At 38.0% G+C, this 20,372-nt stretch overlaps 2 protein-coding genes across 2 annotated transcripts in view; one reads left to right on the forward strand and one right to left on the reverse strand.

Moving 5' to 3' along the window:
- The window catches only part of LOC134299561 (uncharacterized), an 89,997-nt gene that overhangs the window by 26,495 nt on the left and 43,130 nt on the right, over positions 1–20,372 (reverse strand). The gene's annotated exons all lie outside the window — the stretch shown is intronic.
- The window catches only part of c1qtnf7 (C1q and TNF related 7), a 102,886-nt gene continuing 89,745 nt past the window's right edge, over positions 7,232–20,372 (forward strand). Inside the window, exon 1 of the mRNA XM_008120921.3 lies at positions 7,232–7,466. The gene's annotated coding sequence lies outside the window, so the exon portion shown is untranslated. The remainder of the gene's footprint in view (positions 7,467–20,372) is intronic.

Consider the following 20,372-nt stretch of genomic DNA (forward strand, 5'->3'; position numbering starts at 1 on the left):
CCCTAAAAATAAGACCTAGCACATCTTTGGGAGCAAAAATTAATATAAGACACTGTCTTATTTTCGGGGAAACACGGTAGGACTGTGTGAAGTATTTTCGGATGATGCGCGCAGATCCCAGCAGGGTGGCCTTTTGCAGTTGGCAGATCATAGTTTTGTCAATGTCTATTGTTTCCAAATGCCGACTGAGATCTTTTGGCACGGCACCCAGTGTGCCGATCACCACCGGGACCACCTGCACTGGTTTCTGCCAGAGTCTTTGAAGTTCAATCTTGAGGTCCTGATAGCGGCTGAGTTTTTCCTGTTGTTTTTCGTCAATGCGACTGTCACCTGGGATGGCAATATCAATGATCCAAACCTTTTTCTTTTCCACAACTGTGATGTCTGGTGTGTTGTGTTCCAGAACTTTATCAGTCTGGATTCGGAAGTCCCACAGTATCTTTGCATGTTCATTTTCCAATACTTTTGAAGGTTTGTGATCCCACCAGTTCTTTGCTGCTGGAAGGTGGTACTTGCTGCATAAGTTCCAATGAATCATTTGGGCCACATAGTTGTATCTCTGTTTCTAGTCTGTCTGTGCAATTTTCTTACAGCAGCTGAGGAGATGATCAATGGTTTCATCAGCTTCCTTGCACAGTCTGCATTTTGGGTCATCAGCTGATTTTTTGATCTTGGCCTTAATTGCATTTCTTCTGACCCCCACAGGTGCCACCTTGACGTGGTGAGGGGGGCTTAACTGCTCCAATGATGACTGAGGGCTGTGCTGGCGGTAGTGTAACTACCGGCAGGTCCAACCAAGCCAGAGAGGCCTCAGCTGAGGAGCACAACCAAGAGCACCTAACCCATTAGCATTATGGAGAATCAAACCCAAACGAAGTTTATACTGGCTCGGTCGTCGCCCAGGATAAAAAGGACCATGGTGGATGCTGCTGATTCTGGACATCCACCGACAAGTGGGCTACGGAATCATCAAAACCCAAATGAACAGTCACAGAAGCGGCAGAAATATACAATGCCAGAAAACCGCACAATTATGAAATGCTACTACAAATCTGAACCAGAAAACCGCATCATTATCATTATCATTATTATTATTATTATTATTATTATTATTATACCTCCCAACAAAGGATCCCTCGAGACAGGAAGCAGCCAGATTGTGAAGCTGAAAGGCCAATCAAGGTGGTCAATTTGCAACACTCACACTTGCCTCAGGCAGACAAGAGTTTTTTCTCGCACCCTAGACACAATGAAAAATATTTGCTTTCTTTGCGATGAATGCAACAGCTTGATACAAAGTTGGCGCTGGCTGCATGTCATGATCCCAGGCTAGGATTATAAGCTTCTTTTCAATCACAATAGTAAAGATCTGAACATGTATAAAGTATGCGTAAATCAGAATTAATTTTTCAGAGTGATTTATTATATTCTTAAAAATAAATTACCCTAAAATTATTTGATTATTATTTTTAATCAAAATAATAATTCAACATACATTTTAGTTGCATACAATAATCATATTGGAACTTCTTCTATGTTTTCAAGGTAGAAAATGGTCATTAACATTTTTAATACATTGACTAATTTTTAAGGGGGCCCGCCATTGACTACACTGTCCTCCATGGTCTTGTTTACCTTGGACTGAATATTTTTGCTAATTCCAACTAGAGTAGAGCCACTGAATCAATGTAAATACGGGGGCCTCCAGTGACGCAGTGTGTTAAAGCGCTGAGCTGCTGAACTTGCAGACCAAAAGGTCACAGGTTCGAATCCGGGGAGTGGAATGAGCGGCCGCTGTTAGCTCCAGCTTCTGCCAACCTAGCAGTTCAAAAACAAGCAAAAATGTGAGTAGATCAATAGGTCTACTCTGGCGGGAAGATAACAGCGCTCCATGCAGTCATGCCAGCCACATGACCTTGGAGGTGTCTACAGACAATGCTGACTTTTCGGCTTAGAAATGGAGATGAACACCAATCCCCAGAGTCGGACACGACTGGACTTATCATCAGGGGAAACCTTTACCTTTACCTTTACCTTGAATAACAGGCATTTTTGGAAAAAAAAATCAGTCAACTGCAGATAATTCTTGGAAATAGCAACCTTTTGCAAGCATCTACTAGAAATTTGTTTGTATATGATTCTGTTTGCTTACTGTATTATGTGTGTGTGTATGTGTTTGGTATGCAGCTTTCCCTTTATGTTTCTTGAAGTTGTGGGAAGGACTGCAAACCACATGATCAGATCTGCGACTGCTAAGATCTCAGACTCCATTTTATAGACCACAGAGATGGTATTAGACTTTGGATTGTTAAACTCATGTTGCTGTTGATTACAAGAAATATGCCCTATGCTATCGGTACAGCAAAACTACTTCAAACCTATGTGTAACGGGATTGACAAGTTATGTCAAGTATGCTGAATACATGAAGGTTGTGAGTAAACCAAATCGTTACTTTTAACAAAGTCTACTATATTTTTATCTCTTGAGAGCATGATATAGAAACAAAATATTTTATAGGATAGTAGATTTTTTTGGGCACTGAAAAGAAACACTTGTGAAACTCTGCTATATTTTGTGCATTGGCATAATCTCTGTCCTTACAGATCAGAGACAACCAGGTTATCAGTCTAACAACTGAAAGCGAAATTGCCTTACATAAGTACATGTGGATATATACCACTGAAGAGAAGATTTTACTCAAATAAGTTTTTGACTCTTCTTTGGAAATCATACTTTTACAAAAGATTATGATTTTCAAATGGTTGTGAATGCCATTTTTATTCATAAGGCTATGGAGATTCTGGTTTTCCCAAAGGTTATGATATCTCAAAAGTCACGCCTTTCCACAAATAATGGCTACAGTCCATGTAAATAAATGCTTTTCACAGAGAAAAATCTCAGATCTAGAGCCACCCTTGCTGTGCACTAAATCACTAGGTTAACATTTGGTTTCAAAGATGTTTTATTGATGTGACATTTGTTTTATTCTCGATATTTGTTTTATTGTTTTATTGCTGCTGTTGTATTGTTGTCAGGCACGGCCCCATGTAAGCCGCTCCGAGTCCCTTCGGGGAGATGGGGCGGGGTATAAAAATAAAGTTATTATTATTATTATTATTATTATTATTATTATTATTATTAAAGAAAGGAATTGAAATGAAAAAGGTATCCATATTCTAGTTTCTAGTCAACTTTTGAAGTATGTTTTCCTATTGTATCTAATTCTATAGCGGTACTGTCATCAACTGAATTTAGCAAAACTAGTTGATCCAAATTCATCATATAGGGCAATATACAAAGCAGAGGCCAAATGGACTGGAGTGGGAAGTTTGAATACAACTTATGATGTTTTGGATTCTATATGTGACCTCTGGACATCTGACTGGGCATGACCTTCCTGACATTTTTGAAAGAGACATCCTCTCCATGAAGTCATTGTGGTAACTGTGAGGTAGGTAACTGCAGTCTGTCATTTTCATCACCAATATAGCATTCAATTGATCTTATTTTATCTTTAGTGAAAAACAATAGCTCTGCAGGCATAAAACAGGGCACAATATATAGTTGGTTGTAGTAGTTGTTAGGGTATAATGACACAGTGGCTGATAAGTTTTACCATTTTTTTCTGAAAGAAGTTTGCATTTAAAAAGTGGTAGAAATTGTTCTGAAAGCCAATGCTATGATATAACATTTGTATTGCATTCTGGTTCCTGGCTTATTCCAATTTTATGTTGTCACCACAGGAAGTCACAGTTTGCAAACATCTATCAATCTGTTCTCTCCCTCTTTTGCTTCAGCCTCTTTTGTGAAGAGATCAGATTCTCTACTAGATGTAACCTCTGATTATTTTACTCACACTAGGAGATGTTGACCTGCTTTTGAAACTGTATGTGAAGAATAAGGAAAGCAAAATCCAATCTTTAACAAGATTCACAATTTTAGCTGACAGAGAGAGTCTTGTACAATGGAGGGTTCATTCTGCTGCTGCTGTAGAGCTCATATACTAGTTATTTTCTCAGCAAGTACAGATCTGCCATATGTATTCCCTGGTAATTTGATGAAAGTTTAATAAGTATAATTCTACCTTTTGTAAAGTTGACTTTGCAGGAAACTTCTCACTTCGATGCCAAATTCTTTCTGGGGAAAACAAGAGAATATTTGATGTGAGAAGGAAAAAATACTGTATAGAACAGGAAATAATTGAAGCTTTCAGAATCCCCCAGCCGGTATGGTCAGACGCCATGCTGGTTGAAGGACTTAAATTCCATTTAGTCCTTCGTTCTCTAGAAGTATCAAACAGCAGTGCAGGAAGACTTTCCTGTAATAATAAAAAATGGGAGTGGAATGTGGTTTGTGTATGTGTGTGTGTGTGTGTGGTATTTTAGATAATAAAAAACAAAAAAACTTCCTATGGAAGATAATTATAACTTTTAGAAGCTGCTAGACCAGAGCTTCTTCAGCTTTTTCTACTCATGACCCCTTTTCCACCAAGAAACGTTTATGCAATCGCAAGTATATAAAGCAGGGGTCCCCAAACTAAGGCCCGGGGGCCGGATGCGGCCCTCTGAGGTCATTTACCTGGCCCCCGCCCTCAGTTTTATAATATAATATATTGTATATACATATAATATTGATAATAATATTATAATGTAATACAATATAACACTAATAATAATGCCATATAATAATATTAATTATATATTCTATATTACATATAATATTACTAATAATAGTACAGTATAGTGGTATAGTTCAATATAGTAATATTTAATGCTAATATTGTGCTATGCTAATAATATAATATATTGTATGTACATATAATTTGTAAGCCACTCTGAGTCCCCTTTGGGGTGAGAAGGGTGTGATACAAATGTAGTAAATAAATAAATATTAAATAAATAAATTTTAGACTTAGGCTCGCCCAAAGTCTGAAAGGCACACAACGACGACAACAACAACAACAACAACAATCCTAATTAACTTGACTATCTCATTGGCCAGAAGCAGGACCACACTTCCCATTGAAATCCTGATAAATGTATGTTGGTTAAAATTGTTTTTATTTTTAAATATTGTATTGTTCTTTCATTGTTGTTGTTGCTGTTGTTTTTGCACTACAAATAAGAGGTGCAGTGTGTATCGGAATTTGTTTGTATTTTTTTTTTCAAATGATAATCCGCCCCCTCAACAGTCTGAAGGATTGTGGACCGGCCCTCGGCTTAAAAAGTTTGAGGATCCCTGATATAAAGGAGGGAGGAAAGGGGGAATGAGAGAGAAAGAGAGAGAAAGGAAGGCAGAGAGACACACGCACATGCAAAAGAGAGGAAGGACAGCAGAGAAAGACAGAAAGAAAGGCAGATAAACAAGGATGCACAAGGGAGCAGTGTGATGGGAAAAAAAGAGAAGCAGAAAGAGAGAGAGAGAAAGGGGAAAGCAGAGAGAGGCGTGCATGCATGCAAAAGGAAAATGAAGCCAATGAAACATGTGTGCATGTTTGCGGGATAGAAAAGGAGGTAACCCCAACATACAATCATGGTGACCCCATTTGGGATCCTGACCCATAGTTTAAGAAGCAATACCCTAGCCAACATGATCAGAGGGACCATACTAGCTTTTTTCATGTTGTGCACATAGTTAGCCCCATGTATACTGTAGTGAATCTTACCTGGTAATACTTGATAACAGTATTGCAGGCCTCCATTTTGGGAGGGAATGCCAGGAAGTCAGCCATCTAGTGTGTGGAAGGTTGGAAAAGGGAGGAGTTTGGGAACTCCTAGGATTGGCTAGAGTAGTTGGGAGGAGCCAAGTCTTGAGAAGAAGGAGGGTAGCTTCAGAAAGAGAGAGGGGCAGAAGGAGAGAGTTGGATGCTGGAAGCTGACAGGAAAAGGGTCAGACAGCAGTTTTGATCCCTTGTGAGAGTTAGCACTAGAGATTGATTCTCCAGGCTGGGCTAGTTAACAGGAAGAACTATAGAATCATAGAACCATAAAATAGTAGAGTTGGAAGAGACCTCATGGGCTATCCAGTCCAACCCCCTGCCAAGAAGCAGGAAATTGCATTCAAGCCTCTGTGATATTTTTGAGGCTAGAGGGCAGCAACTTCCCAAGGTCTAGGCAGTAGAATTGAATGTGCAATTCAGTCCAAAGGCATGCCGTTTTGGGGTCCATTGTCAGCTGACCCTTCATTTTGTTTATCAGGATGTTTATCACTTGAATGGGGAGGAGTTTTACCATTTTCATTCGGCAAAGATTCGGCCAATTGCCTACAATGGAAACTTTAAAGGCTCAATCTTCAGCCATTTTAAGGCCTGTCTGCCTGAAACTTATCTCGGTTTTAGACCCCATTTACAACTGCAGGCCTGTCACATTACAAAACAATTCACAAATCTACTGATTTTTTAGAATTATTTTAAGTTTTAACCATAACATTTTAAAAAAATAAGACAAACTGCAAGAGAGGGTTCTGAGAATTGTAGTCGCCAGTTGTGTCCATCCTCAGCCAATCAGAGCATGGGCACCACCAGCTCCATTTCTAAGCAGAAGAGCTGTTGTTGTCTGTAGACACCTCCAAGGTCATGTGACCGGCATGACTGCACTGAGCATTGTTACCTTCCTGCCAGAGCAGTACCTATTGATCTACTCACATCTGCATGTTTTCGAACTGGTAGGTTGGCAGGCACTGGGTTTAGTAGTGGGAGCTCACCCCGCTCCCTGAATTTGAACAACTGACCTTTCGGTCAGCAAGTTCATCAGCTCAGTGGTTTAACCCACTGTGACATCAGGGGCTCATGCGTATATATGATAATAATTTGCCCTTGTGGCCGATTTGCTTGTTCTGTTTCAGTTCCAGAGCCTTGAAGCTGGTAAGCCTACTTTCAGACCTCACCACATTATGTGGTTTTGGACAGAAAGAGAAGCAGTTTCCTCCCCTCAGTGTTTTCTTTTCACAGAAGGAGGCAACTTGGATTCTTACATATCCCAAATATTATGTCACATTATTGCCTAGAGGACACTGTGCCTCTTAGAATTATGGTACAATTATGGTGTGTCTACTAGGAGACGGGGTCTATGGAACTGACTGGGGATTAGTTCTAGGTAGATTGCCACTCAAATGGTGAATTATTTAAGTCTGGAAGCAAACCTAGCATCTTAGCCCTCTTGCAATCTGCAGGGACCTCTCTTCCAAGTTTTATAGCAAAGTTGACAGTTGCTTTAAATTAGAGCGGCTGGCTGCTGTTCAAGTCAATGAGTGGGAGTTTATTTAGCTGGAAAAGACAGTTGCAAAACTTCGAGATAAAGCTACAAAGGAGCCCGGAGAAATCCACCATTTGACAGTTCTTGTTTGGGAAAGAAATTTCAGACATTTGTCATAATCTGTATTTCTGTGAATTTGAAAAGGCATATTGTCATTTCCCGAAGACATATAGGACTGTGGGAAAATTTGGGATCCACAGTTTTGAATCAAGGTAAGAAATTGTGATTTTTGTCATGACACCTTTTGAAAAGTAGTTAACAGAATGAGCAAAAGGGGGGTGGGGGTGGATTTGATTAAAACACAGGTTTGTACAAAAGGGTAGCTGCATTATAAAGCCAGTGCTGTAAATCTGCAGAAAACAATTTATATATATGTGTGTGTATGTATGTATGTATATGTGTATGTATGTATGTGTATATATATATACACACACACACACACACACACACACACACACACATATACACACACATACACACGTCCCGCACAACATAGGAAAAGAACTTTCCTTTCAGTGCAATTGGGGCTTGTAAAAACTCTCAGCTGTACAAACAGAATTACTTCAATAAAATATTTCTGATAAGTATCTAGAGTTGTCACTTTCCAGTCCTAAATCTGGGGAAATTCCCTGAAACATCCTGCAAAACATGCCTGAGAAAAAATATGTTCACTACTTACACACACACATAATAATTTCCTACAGCAAATCTTTAATTTTTGATTTATAGAGAGGTAACATAAGTTTACATTTGGTAAAAAAAACAGTGTTTTCCTTATAACTTTTACTGGAGTTCTTGTAGGTTCAATTAAGTTAAATACAAATGTCTGTTTTTTATTTATTTAGCTAAACTATGGGCCAGTTTTCCAAGTACAACCTTCATGAATGATGTAAAGGCTTTGCTTTTACTTCAGAGGACACTAATAGTGGATGAAATGTTATCATGCACAAAGCCTGCAAACCATTTGTCCTCTTTTCATATGTATGGAAAGTCTTTATTTTATTTATCCAGTTCGGTGTTTGTTTTTTTGTCAGTCTTAATGTTATAGGTGGCATATTTACCTCTTGAAATGGATATACTATTTTCCCAATCCCCAGCTGCAATTCTGGATTTTGTTATTCTTTTCCATTGACAGCAATTACTTCTCCATTACAGCTTAGAAAAGAAAGACAGTTTTTCTAAATTACTGCAGAAATACCTCCTGCAATCCATGGCTGTATCCCTGTGATAGTTTTTTATCCCCACTATCCCATAAATGTCAATCATATTTTTGACTTCCATAATGAGCTACTGGTAATATTACTCATAGAATTAACAAGGCAAAGTGTTCCTTCAAAATTGGTTGTGTATACAGGCAGTGACAACCTATTAACAAGATAGGGTCTGTAAGTTTGTTTTTAAGTAGAATTTGTAAGTCAAAACAGGTACATTTTGTAAGCAGAACACCAGTCATACATACACGTATACATATACATATACAGTGTTCCCTCACTTTTACGAGGGTTAGGTTCCAGGACCATCCACAATTAGTGAAAATCCATGAAGTAGGGACACTATATTTATTTTAATATTTAAACATTATTTTAGTAGTTATACACTATTTAAAGTCTTTATCAACCATTTGTGTGTTGATAAATCGCCTCCTTCTCCCATTGTCGCTTGGCCTCCTTTTCTCTCCCTTCGGCTTTTCCTTCTTCTCTTCCTGAGCCTGTAAATTGTAATTTTTATGATTTATAATATTCTATTAGAGTTTATTGAAAAACCGCAAAACAGCGAATCCACGAAAAGCAAACCGCGAAGCAGTGAGGGAACACATATACACATATACTATATGCTTTGGATAACACCTTTGTGGTGTTTGTTTTGTTGTCTGTGCCCCTGTTCAGAAGATATCACCATGTTTTCTGTCTCTGTGATAATTGGATTTTGAAAAAATTGGCTTGTGTAAACAAGGCTTGGTGAGAAAGCTTCAATAGAGACACTTTTCCCCATGAAGTGGATTTCCCTTCCTAGGGGTAGATTTATCTTACTTCCTGTTGTCTCACCCCCTATTTGTAACTATGATTCATTTGTAACTTGAGGACTGTCTGCATTTTGTTCTATAAGGACTGAACATTGTTGGTGATTTAATGCCAGCTGGGAATTTTTGGTCTGAACCTTATTGGTCAGTCTCAAAATGAGAAGACCTCCTAAATCCGTGGGCTTTACCTATACGTTGCTTCAGTGTTCAGCAGTTGATTCAATGGATCCATTCTCTGTGAGACTAACCTAATGTGCATTTAGAATTAATCAGAGCAGACCCATCACAAGTTGGAGATTAGATAGCAACCTGATTAAACAGGAGAATGATATAGAGAAGATTAAGCTAATGACTAAAGAATACTTCCAACTAAACAATAACCAAAACATAAAGCCACAAAAAAACTGGGATGCATATAAAGCTGTAGCCAGAGGGTTTTTTATACAACAGAAAGCACAAAATACAACAGAAAGCACAAAAATAGAATTAAAAACCAAAAATTACAAGAATTACAAGAGGAGATTGATGAATTGGAGAGACAATTAAAATTAAGACCAAGTAATGGAAAAGTATTTAAAAAATGGGAAATTTCACAGAAAAAAAAGAATCTGGAATTAGAAAAATTGGCCAATCAATTAAAATGGACAAGGCAAAACTCATATGAAAATGCTAACAAACCTGGAAAATGGCTGGCTAGATTAATAAGAAAGAAGAAACATAAACAGAAAATTATAAAAATCAAAATGCACGAAAAAGATGTGTACACAGATGATGAGATAAAAATAGAATTTGGGAAATTTTATAAAAAATCTCTACACAAAAGATCAAATTAATCTGGAAGCAATAGTAGATTACTTATGCAAGCAGAAATTACAAAAGATCTCAGAAGATCAAAGATTAAACCTAAATAAAGAAATTACAATTGAGGAAATTAAAATAGCCATTAGAAAATTAGATGCAGACAAAGCTCCAGGCCCAGACGGTTTTACAGCTGGATTTTATAAAGTTGACCAAGACAAAACAGCCCAGTTCCTAAAATAAGTAATGAATAGGGCTTTGACAGATAAAATTATCCCTGAGTCCTGGAAAACAGCAGAAATCGTTTTAATACACAAGGAAGGAACAGACCCAAGTAATGTAAGAGAGTATCGTCCTATTTCACTATTAAATATCGACTATAAAATCTTTACCAAAATATTAGCTGATAGATTTACAGAATTTTTGAATGTGTGGATTTTAGACAACCAAACAGGTTTCCTCCCCAACCGCAGTACTAAAGATAATGTCCGAATAATACTTGAAGCGATAGAATATTTCGATCATAATCATCAGAACGAAGCAGGCTTTCTAGCACTAGATGCTGAGAAAGCCTTCGATAACGTAAATTGGGATTTTTTAAAATTATTATTAAATGAATTGGATATTGGGAACCAATTCCAAAATGGAATAAATGTTAATACCATTAACAAAGAGCCAAAATCAAAGTAAATGGTCAACTAACTGAAGAATTCGAAATACTAAAAAGAACCAGGCAGGGATGCCCGCTATCCCCCATAATTTTTATCTTTACTTTAAAATTTTTAATACGGTCAATAAGAAAAGATTGAAATCTAATAGGTATTAAATTAGACCAACAAGAAATAAAAGTCCGTGCATTTGCCGATGACGTGATTTGTATAGTTGAAAATCCAAAAGTCAAAGTTAAAGACTGGTTAGAAAAAATAGAGGAATTTGGCAAATTGGCAGGCTTCAAAATTAATAAGAAGAAAACAGTAATTCTTACAAAGAATATGTCAACAAAAAGCCAGGAGGAATTGAAAGAAATTTCAGGATTGGATATATCAAAAAAATTAAATATTTGGGAATTTGGATAGCCAATAGAAAAAACCAACTATTAGAACTTAACTATGGGGCTAAATGGAGAGAGATAAGAAAAGATCTGGATAGTTGGAAGAATTTAAACCTATCACTTATGGGTAGAATCACAGCAATTAAAATGAACGCCCTACCCAAATTATTATATCTATTCTGTAACATCCCTATCATCAGAGGTAATAAATTGTTTAAAGATTGGAATCGAGAAACAAATACATTTATTTGGAAAAACAAAAAGCCTAGAATTAAATTTATGACAATGACCACCCCAAAAATAAAAGGAGGCTTTGATCTCCCTAACTTGCAATTATATCACGAGGCATGCGCCCTAGATTGGGTCATCGACTGGGTAAAATTGGAAAAAAAATCTAACTATAGAAGGAAGCTATTTGCGGAGGGGATGGCACAGCTATTTGTGGCATGAAAAGTTCAAAATAGACAAACATTTCGGAAACCACTTTATCAGATCTGCCATGATTAAAATTTGGCTAAAGTATAAAAGATATTTCTATGAGAAAACCCCACTCTGGTTCTCCCCTTTAGAAGCGAGCCAACAGAGACTACTTGATTGGAAAAATTGGCCGACCTATCGTGAGATCATTAAGAAAGTAACCACTACAATAGACACTCCACCTATTAAAGATTTGGAGGAGATCCAAAAAGAATATAAGAACATTCAGTAGTTCCAATACCACCAAATTAAAGAAAGCTACAAAAAAAGATAAAGTGATAGGATTTAATATGACCAGTAACATTTGGGACAATTTACTTAAAAGAAATAATAAAATTATAACGATATTATATGTGATGCCCCATGGGCCTCGGAGTCCTGACCCCAGCGCCATCATGGATCATGATGATGAAAACATGGGGTTTTTGCCATCTCAGCAAGAGATGGAGCCGTTCCAGATGCCTGTTGTGGACAATTCTTGCCAAGAACTCATTAAAACAGACCTTGAACAAGTTCTTCCCAGCGCTTCTCCCCCCTTTGCGAGAAGGGAGTTCTACCAGGCGAGCCGCTTCCAAAGAGAACAAACGAGGAGAAGCGCGAGATTAGCAGCCAGACAGGGCGTTAATTAGCTAGTTTCCCCTGGGAGCTTTCAGGGAGGAACGCATCTGGATGAAGATGTGTTTCGCTTCTTTTTCCCTTGGGAAAGGAAGCTTTGGACACCTGCTCTGCAGGAAGATTAAAGTTCTTTAAAAGTTCCCCGCACTGGTGAGTCCGTTGCGGAGTCAACAGATCAGCTTAAGGATTAACTTCGGTTCCAGCCAAGTGTGGACTGCGTTCGAGTCTGCAACCTCCAGTTTCTTTGTGCCTTGCCTTGCCGTGTTTCATGACCTATCTCATCGTGTTTCCCAGCCTTGCATCTTGTGCCAAGTATCCAGTCTTGTCTCCAGCTCCCTGCCTTGGACTTACGTTAAACTCCAGTAAAACTTCTGGACGCTTTCCCCACTCTAACTGCTTTGAAGTGGAGTGTGTTTTGGTTCTGGGATTACAACTTTGAACTCTAATATTATATACTGGACAATATATTTCTGGACTATATTTGACCTTCCCTGAAAGGTCTATTGCTGGACTACATTTTCTACTTGTTTTTATCCCACTATAATATTTCCTTAATAAAGATATTAGCCTCTGTTATTGGCCTCTGTGTGTTGGTTCTTAGTGCTCCGCTGCCAGGGCGTGACAATATATAACAAACTATTAGATTGGAGTACGGAAACGGAAATAATCAAAGAATCAATGCTAAAATGGTCCAGAAATGTGGGCAGGTCAATAACTATGGATGAATGGAATATGATCTGGAACAAAAAAATAAAACTCTGTTACTCCATAGTTTTAAAGGAAAACTGGCTAAAGACTATACATAGGTATTTAACCCCCCAAAAGCTAGGCCTAATGTACAGGGACAGAGGTAATAAATGCTGGTGGTGTAAAGATCAGGTGGGATCATATTTCCACATGTGGTGGAACTGCAAAGAAATTAAAAGTTATTGGAAAACAATCCATACGGAATGTAAAAAAAAATTAAATAATTGAATTTGATTGCAAACCAGAATATTACTTATTAGGACTACTTAAATTCCAAAATAGGGGAGAAATTAACTCACTAAAGGAGAAAGAGAATAAAGATTTTTTTTTACATATGCAATGACTGCAGTTAGAATAGTATTAGCCAGAAATTGGAAAGGTTGGGAAAGACCCACTAAAAATATGTGGTTAGACAAGCTGATGGATATTAAAAATATGGATAGATTAACTTTTTTTGATTAAAAAAAACACCGGGAGACCAATCAGAGAAACGGACTGGTCAAATTTTGAAGAATATCTACAAGAAGAACTGAAATGAAGATGCTATACAAGATATCAATGGAAGTTGGAAGATTTGAAGTCTACCCCCCCCCCCCCCCTTGGATAGGATTACCTTTCCTGGGAGTCTGGTTACAGACCCCACCCCACCTTTCCAAAAACCCCTCCCCTAAACTTCCCACCTTAATGTTAACCCTCTCCCTCCCACTTTACCCTTAGATACAATCCCAACACTCCCTCCATATGTACTTAACCTTTAGGTCACTACCCCTCCCCCCCCTTCTTTTCGCTTCCTCCCTCCTACCCTGGCCACCATTATCCATTCGGCTTTCTTCCCCTTAGTGTACAACTATGTAACTATGCAAAACTTCAATAAAAAGTATTTTTTTAAAAAGAATTAATGCAATTTTACTAACACTCATGACTCAATGCTATGAAATCATGGGATCTATTGTATTTAATTGAATAAAATATGCCGCTGAATGTAATGTACATTTGAATTTTGAAAGTGCACATTACAAAAAAGGATTAGCTCTCAAATGTAATGCAAGGCAGTGGTGGTTATGAAAAGGCTGGTGGGAAGCTATGACCCTTGCCAGTTTCATGAGGTTCTCCCCTCCTTTCCTTCTCTCTTTGTCCATGAGGTGAAAACAGCTCAAGACCATCTCCTCATCAGCTGCTTTTATTAAGTTATAAATTTGCATTAAACGGCCACCTGACGCAACCAGTCATATAGAGTATCTCCTCTTGCCTCTTTTGTTTTCAAATGAAGGGGGCTTGGATGAGTCTTAAGTTTTTGGCGTGGGGCATATTTACGTGTTGGATATCACCTCATAAGTATGAGTTTAATAAATTGAATACGACTTACGAGGACTAATGAAAAAAATGCACACTTCTACTAAATATGTACCAGGTTTGTTTCTTAATGGGCATTTAATTGCATGTACAGTAGACTATCAGTTAACCAGCACACATGGGGTTTGATAGATATCAGATAAATGTAGTTTCTGGTTGTTTGAGAGTCACCATTAAAAACAGGCCTAATCGTTATGATACAACATACTATACCATACCATAAATTCTGTATTGATTTGATATGAATATTGAAATATAGTAAGTAAAAGCGAACTAAGACAAGGACAAACTAATATACGAGGGTTATCCACAAAGTAGGTTATGTTTTGGAATTAAAAATGAACAAAGTATAGGAGACAACATTTACAATGTGCAGTTGAAAGCCACACCCAAATACCACATCTCACATAGTCGCCATTCAAATCTAAGCACTTACCATAGCAATGAATGAGCTTTGCAAATCCTTTCCCACTAAATTCTGCCGCTTCCACCCTCAACCAGCCCTTCCTGCAGCTGCACAGCGTCGCCAAAACACTGCGTTGCCAGCCATGCCCTCATTTTTGGAAACAAGTGGTTGAGGGCGCAAGCAGCAGAATTTAGTGGGGAAGGATTTGCAAAGCTCATTCATCGCTATGGTAAGTGCCTAGATTTGAATGGCAACTACGTGAGATGTGGTATTTGGGTGTGGCTTTCAACTGCATACGGTAAATGTTTTCTCCTATACTTTGTTCATTTTTAATTCCAAAACGTAACCTACTTTGTGGATAGTCCTCGTAACACGGTTTTACTGTATTATAAAAACAGCTTTGTGAATGCAGCATGAACTTATCATTAAATGGCAGTCAATAAATTTTTCAAGTTAATGAATTTCACTAACATATTTTTAAGGTGGGGAAAAGCCTAAATACCTCTATCTGTTGTCTATCTTGTAATTGTTATAATCGGCATTGAATGTTTGCTGTATATGTGTTCTGTGATCTGCCTTGAGTCCCCTTCGGGGTGAGAAGGGCGGAATATAAATGCTATAAATAATAATAATAATTGGTCCATGGTGACCACATGAATACTATGGGGGATGTGGTTTGACTTGTTCTATAATAAACATTGGGCAGAGGATGTTAGTGTGCACATAGGGCTTATGCTATGGATCTGGGAATAGGCTATAATTTATGGAAGGTCTGATAAAGGCATTTTTCAGAATAATCTAAAACATTTTTACTGTTATTCATACTATGAGCATGCATGCACATACAGTGTTCCCTCACTTATTGCTGGGGTCATGTTCCAGGACCACCCTCGATAAGTGAAAATCCGTGAAATGGGGATGCTAGCTTTCTTCATAGGAAGGAAGTAGAAAGAGGGAGGGATGGAGGAAGGAAGGAAGGAAGGGAAGAAGGGAAGAAGGGAAGAAAGAGGCAGGGGAACATGGCACCACCTCCTTCTCCTCCCACTGCTGTTTGGGCTCCTTCTCCGCCCCGCGTCTGCACCCGACTGAGAACACCGCCACTGTAAATCAGAATTTTTTATGATTTATAATATTATTTTAGTGTTTATTAAAAAAACGCGAAACAGAGTCCGCAAAAAGTGAACCGCGAAGTAGTGAGGGAACACTGTACATTCAAGAGAGAGTATTGACTTTCCTAAACTCAGTACATAAATTCCAAGTTGCTCTGCTTAAAGCACCGTTCATGTCTTCTTTCTCATTACTTTTATCCTTTTCTTACCTGACCATGCCAATTTGTTTCACACTCTTTGAGTTTGCTTTGCATACACATCCCAGATTCATGAGTAAAATGTGAGATGGTGTACAATGTGTTTTGAATGTGAGAACTGTAAAGAATCAGGGTTTTTAAGTGTTTGATTTTTGGATGGATTGTGCTCCTATTTAGATTGCTCTTCTATGTCCTTTTACCCTCTTGTGTTTTCAGTTTAGCCTTCCCATAAGATGTGAACATCATTCTAAACATTTGTTGTTGCCCGGTTGTTAAGGCTTTTCCTTAATCCCTCCTTATTATCAAACATTTTCGCTTATCCAATGTTTTTATTTTTCAGTAATTGGTTTTGGGGGGGGGGGGGGGCGCCAAAATTCTGGTCGCCTACACTCCAAAAATACCTAGGGCCAGCTCTGATTGCAGGAAGGAAATAAACAGCTGGTAACATCAGCAGTGCATGCAATCCAAAGTCTTCTTTGAAAGTTAATTTAAGCTATCTTGATTTCTAAAAGCCACCTGGCTTCATTGTGTTTTAAGTCAGCATCTGTTTCAGTTGGTGATGTCAGAGGCGTTCGTTTTTTCTGAAGGATAATGAATGGGGATAAATAAAACAGCTTGACATTAAACATGTTTTTAATTATATTGAAACACTGATGGTGGTTTAAGATTGAAACACTGATGGTGGTTTAAGATTTAGAGCCAAGGATCCTCTTCTCATTGTTCATAATTATTTATGCTTATGTGTTACTAACATGTTAGAAAGGGCAAGTGTCTGTTTCAATTCACATCAGTGGTCTTTGTTAAAATTCAGTTTCAGCTTTCTCTGTCCTGCCGCCCTCTAGACACAATAAACTAAAATCCCCATATTCCGCAGTTGAAATCCACCAAAGATAAGAGGTTATAGATGGGGAATATTGGCTATGGCCATAACTACACAGGCCTAAATTCTGAGTGATAATGGCATTTTAAACAACCTTCAATTTTACAGATCTATCTAAACCAGTTGTCCTCAACCTGTGGGTCCCCAGGTGTTTTGGCCTGCAGCTCCCAGAATCCCAGCCCGTTTACTAGCTGTTAGGATTTCTGGGAGTTGAAGACCAAAACATCTGGGGACCCACAGGTTGAAAATCACTAATCTAATCCATGTTTTATGGGCCTTTCTTGACCTTTCTTACCATGCCATTATTTGATTGGCTCCATAGGGGAGTCTCCACTTACTGCTGCTTACAGCTGTGACTTTGCTTATTTACCTTCCTTTAAAACTCAGCTCAATCCATGTGCTTTACTCTAATCTTCAACAAGTAAAAGGGAAATTAATTTACCATCAGATAAGAGCTTCTCACAAGGTAAAATCTTGGTTTCTTCATTTAAATGGACAAATGATGCTGCTTAAGCTTCTTGGCAGCAGACTGGATGTGGCAGATTCTTGTTCATAGTCCTTACCGACCTTTTGTGTGCCGAGATATATGCTTGTAGCTAAAGTGGATATATTCAATTCAGTACAATCATGTATCATTGAAGGGCATAACTTCCCAATATTTTTTTCTGTCCAAGCCCTGCTGAAATGGATGGGCAGCCTTGGGCAGACACCATACATTTTGGTGCAGTTTGTTCTGGATATACATTTGCTCACAAATTACTTGTATCAATCCTATACTCGATCTTAATATTTACAATTCTTCAAAGAAATATGGCTGGACTAACAGGTGTCTTGTTTTTGTGTGGCCTAAAAAGTTTGTGGGTGTTCATATCCATCAATGGACACACATTGGAGAATAGCAAGTCTTGAGTTTGAATAGAACTTCAACTGCCACAGAATATTTTAATCACAATGTGTCAAGCAGACCCTTTTATTTTTTATTTTTAACTTCATATTTATTTATTTTAATTCATTCAAATATATATACATTTGCGTGTGTTTGTTGCATACAGTTCAATACTTTCCAACATCTTTCATAGTCGTTTTTCAGATAATATGTTTTCAATAAGGGGTCTTCTATTTGAATAGTACATATAAAGGATATTATAGGCTCCAGATTAATATCAATTTCCTCCTTGTCTATTGTCTTACAGCTTCCCCTATGTATATTTTTAGATTAATTTTACATTGAGATATTGGATCATTAGTTGCCATGCTGTTCTCTATCGGTTCTCCTCTTAAGAGTACAGTTATTTTATCCATTATCAGCAAATCTGTAATGTATTTTTCCCATTCTTCTAAGGAGACCCTTTTAAAAACATCTTGGCAACTTTCTCCAATTTTTATTCTCTTGTGGGATTATCTAGTCTTAATTTCTAAGAATCCAAAACACAATCCAGAAAAAACCTACAAAGGTCAAATTGAACATGGAAAGGGGGCAGTTGTATTTCCAAGGATTGTTCCTTTATACTTCCAGTTAACAGTTTTTAGTTGCCTCCCCACACATAAGTGAAATAATTCGCTGGATACATTTGCTTCATGTTTTGGGGAATGGCCACAAATTGGTCACAGTCATGCCTGGCTGCAAACACAGACTACAAACATGATAGTGAAGCTAGATGCCAAACTTGCTTTGCATTCATTTCCATTTCATTCCAAAGGTATGGAAAATTACATAGTAGCCATGGGCACGGGCAGATTGCCGCTTAATGGGAAACACGGCTGTTTCAATCCAGACCAAAAAAAAAACATTTTGATCTCTTGTCTCAACCAACTAAAGCCAAGTATGTGTTGGTCTATTTATTGTAGCCACCATGCTATTAGAAAGCGGGTGGTTGCTTATTCTCCTAATTTGCATAAACCAGGCATCTTCTTGTTATGCAAAAATTCTGTTCGCTTACACTTGAAAATTACCTAGGGCCGGTCTTGCCTGGACCAACTCTCCATTTTTAAAAATTCCAAATTTCTCCCAGATGTTCTGTTTTTTTTTGGCACCAATGTTTCTTCCCATATTTTGGAATCATTCCAGTGAGGCCAGGCACTAGGAAAGGCTGGGGGTGGTCCTCATAGAGTTTACAGACCTAATTCATCATGATATCATGATAAAGAGCTGGACTCAAGTCTTTATTAGCAGAATAAGTTGATTGCACCAAGTGAATTCCACATGGTGGATGGACTAAATAAGAGCCAAGGAGCCAGTCTAGCTCCACAATTTCTGTCAGATTAGAAGCCAAAGGCTGGGCTTCTTCAACAATCCAGGACTTTAAAAAATGAGTTAATGTTTTTTCACTGTCTAACTTTCACAACTCTAATATCCATTAAGGACCTCTTCACACATGCTGCAGGAATATCTGAGTATCACCCCTGATTGCGGCAAGTGCCCGCCAGTGCCTGCACCATTCTGACTTCCCCTGTATCTCATCACATGAGTCAAGCCTCTGTAAGCGGCGCAACTCATCTTTCCTTATGGAAAGATAGGAAGCCTCCTGTCATACACCACTGGCAATTTTTCAGCAGTGGCAGTGGGTTTTTTTGCATTTTTGCTGTGAAGCTGCCTCGGAAGTATTCTTGCTGTGTGTGATTTGAGTCAGTGCAAAAAACCTGTTGCTGCTGCCAAATTTTAGCCCATGTGAAGAGGTCCTTATATGTCATTACACTTCAAGATCTTGTCAAGTTTTTTTATAGTCTACTAATTTCTTGTTACATTATCTATTCTGATTAATGACTAATATGTCAAAATATAGAAAATCTTGAATTATTCAACTGTCTCCATTATCTACATTATGTAAATCATCCATAGTAATTGTTTTTGTTTTTTTAGTGTTCAGCTGTAAACCTGCCTTTGCACTTTTTCACCTTTTTTCAGTAGTTGTTCCAAGTCTTTAGTATTTTCTGCTAATAGTTGTGTGTCATCCACATACCTCAAATTGTTGCTGTTCTTTCATTTTTCATGTCTCCTTCCCCCAAGTCTAATCCTGCCTTAAGTATCATGTCTCAAGCATACAAGTAAAACAGATAGGGGGATAATATACATACCGTATATACTTGAAGATAAGCTGACTTTTTCAGCCCTTATTTGTGAGCTGAAAAAGCCTCCCTCAGCTTATAATTGGGTCACGGTCAAGCCGGCAGCGGAGCCTGGAGGCCATTGCTTGCAATATGTTATATATTTATCTCTCATCTTACTCTCCCTTATCAGTGTTTTCTTTTCCAAAGCCGTCCAAAGAGATGTCCAAATAGATATATATGAATATAGATATGTAGGGCTTGCAAATATTGCAGGAGAAATGCACACACACATATAGAGATTTCTAGATAGATATAAACATAAATATATAGGGCTTGCAAATATTGCTGGAGGGAAATGCACATATATAGAGAGAGGATTTGCAAATGTTTAAGGGGGAAATGCATATGTGAAATTAG

Source organism: Anolis carolinensis, chromosome 5 (assembly GCF_035594765.1).
Source record: "Anolis carolinensis isolate JA03-04 chromosome 5, rAnoCar3.1.pri, whole genome shotgun sequence".
In the NCBI taxonomy this organism is placed as follows: Eukaryota; Metazoa; Chordata; class Lepidosauria; order Squamata; family Dactyloidae; genus Anolis; species Anolis carolinensis.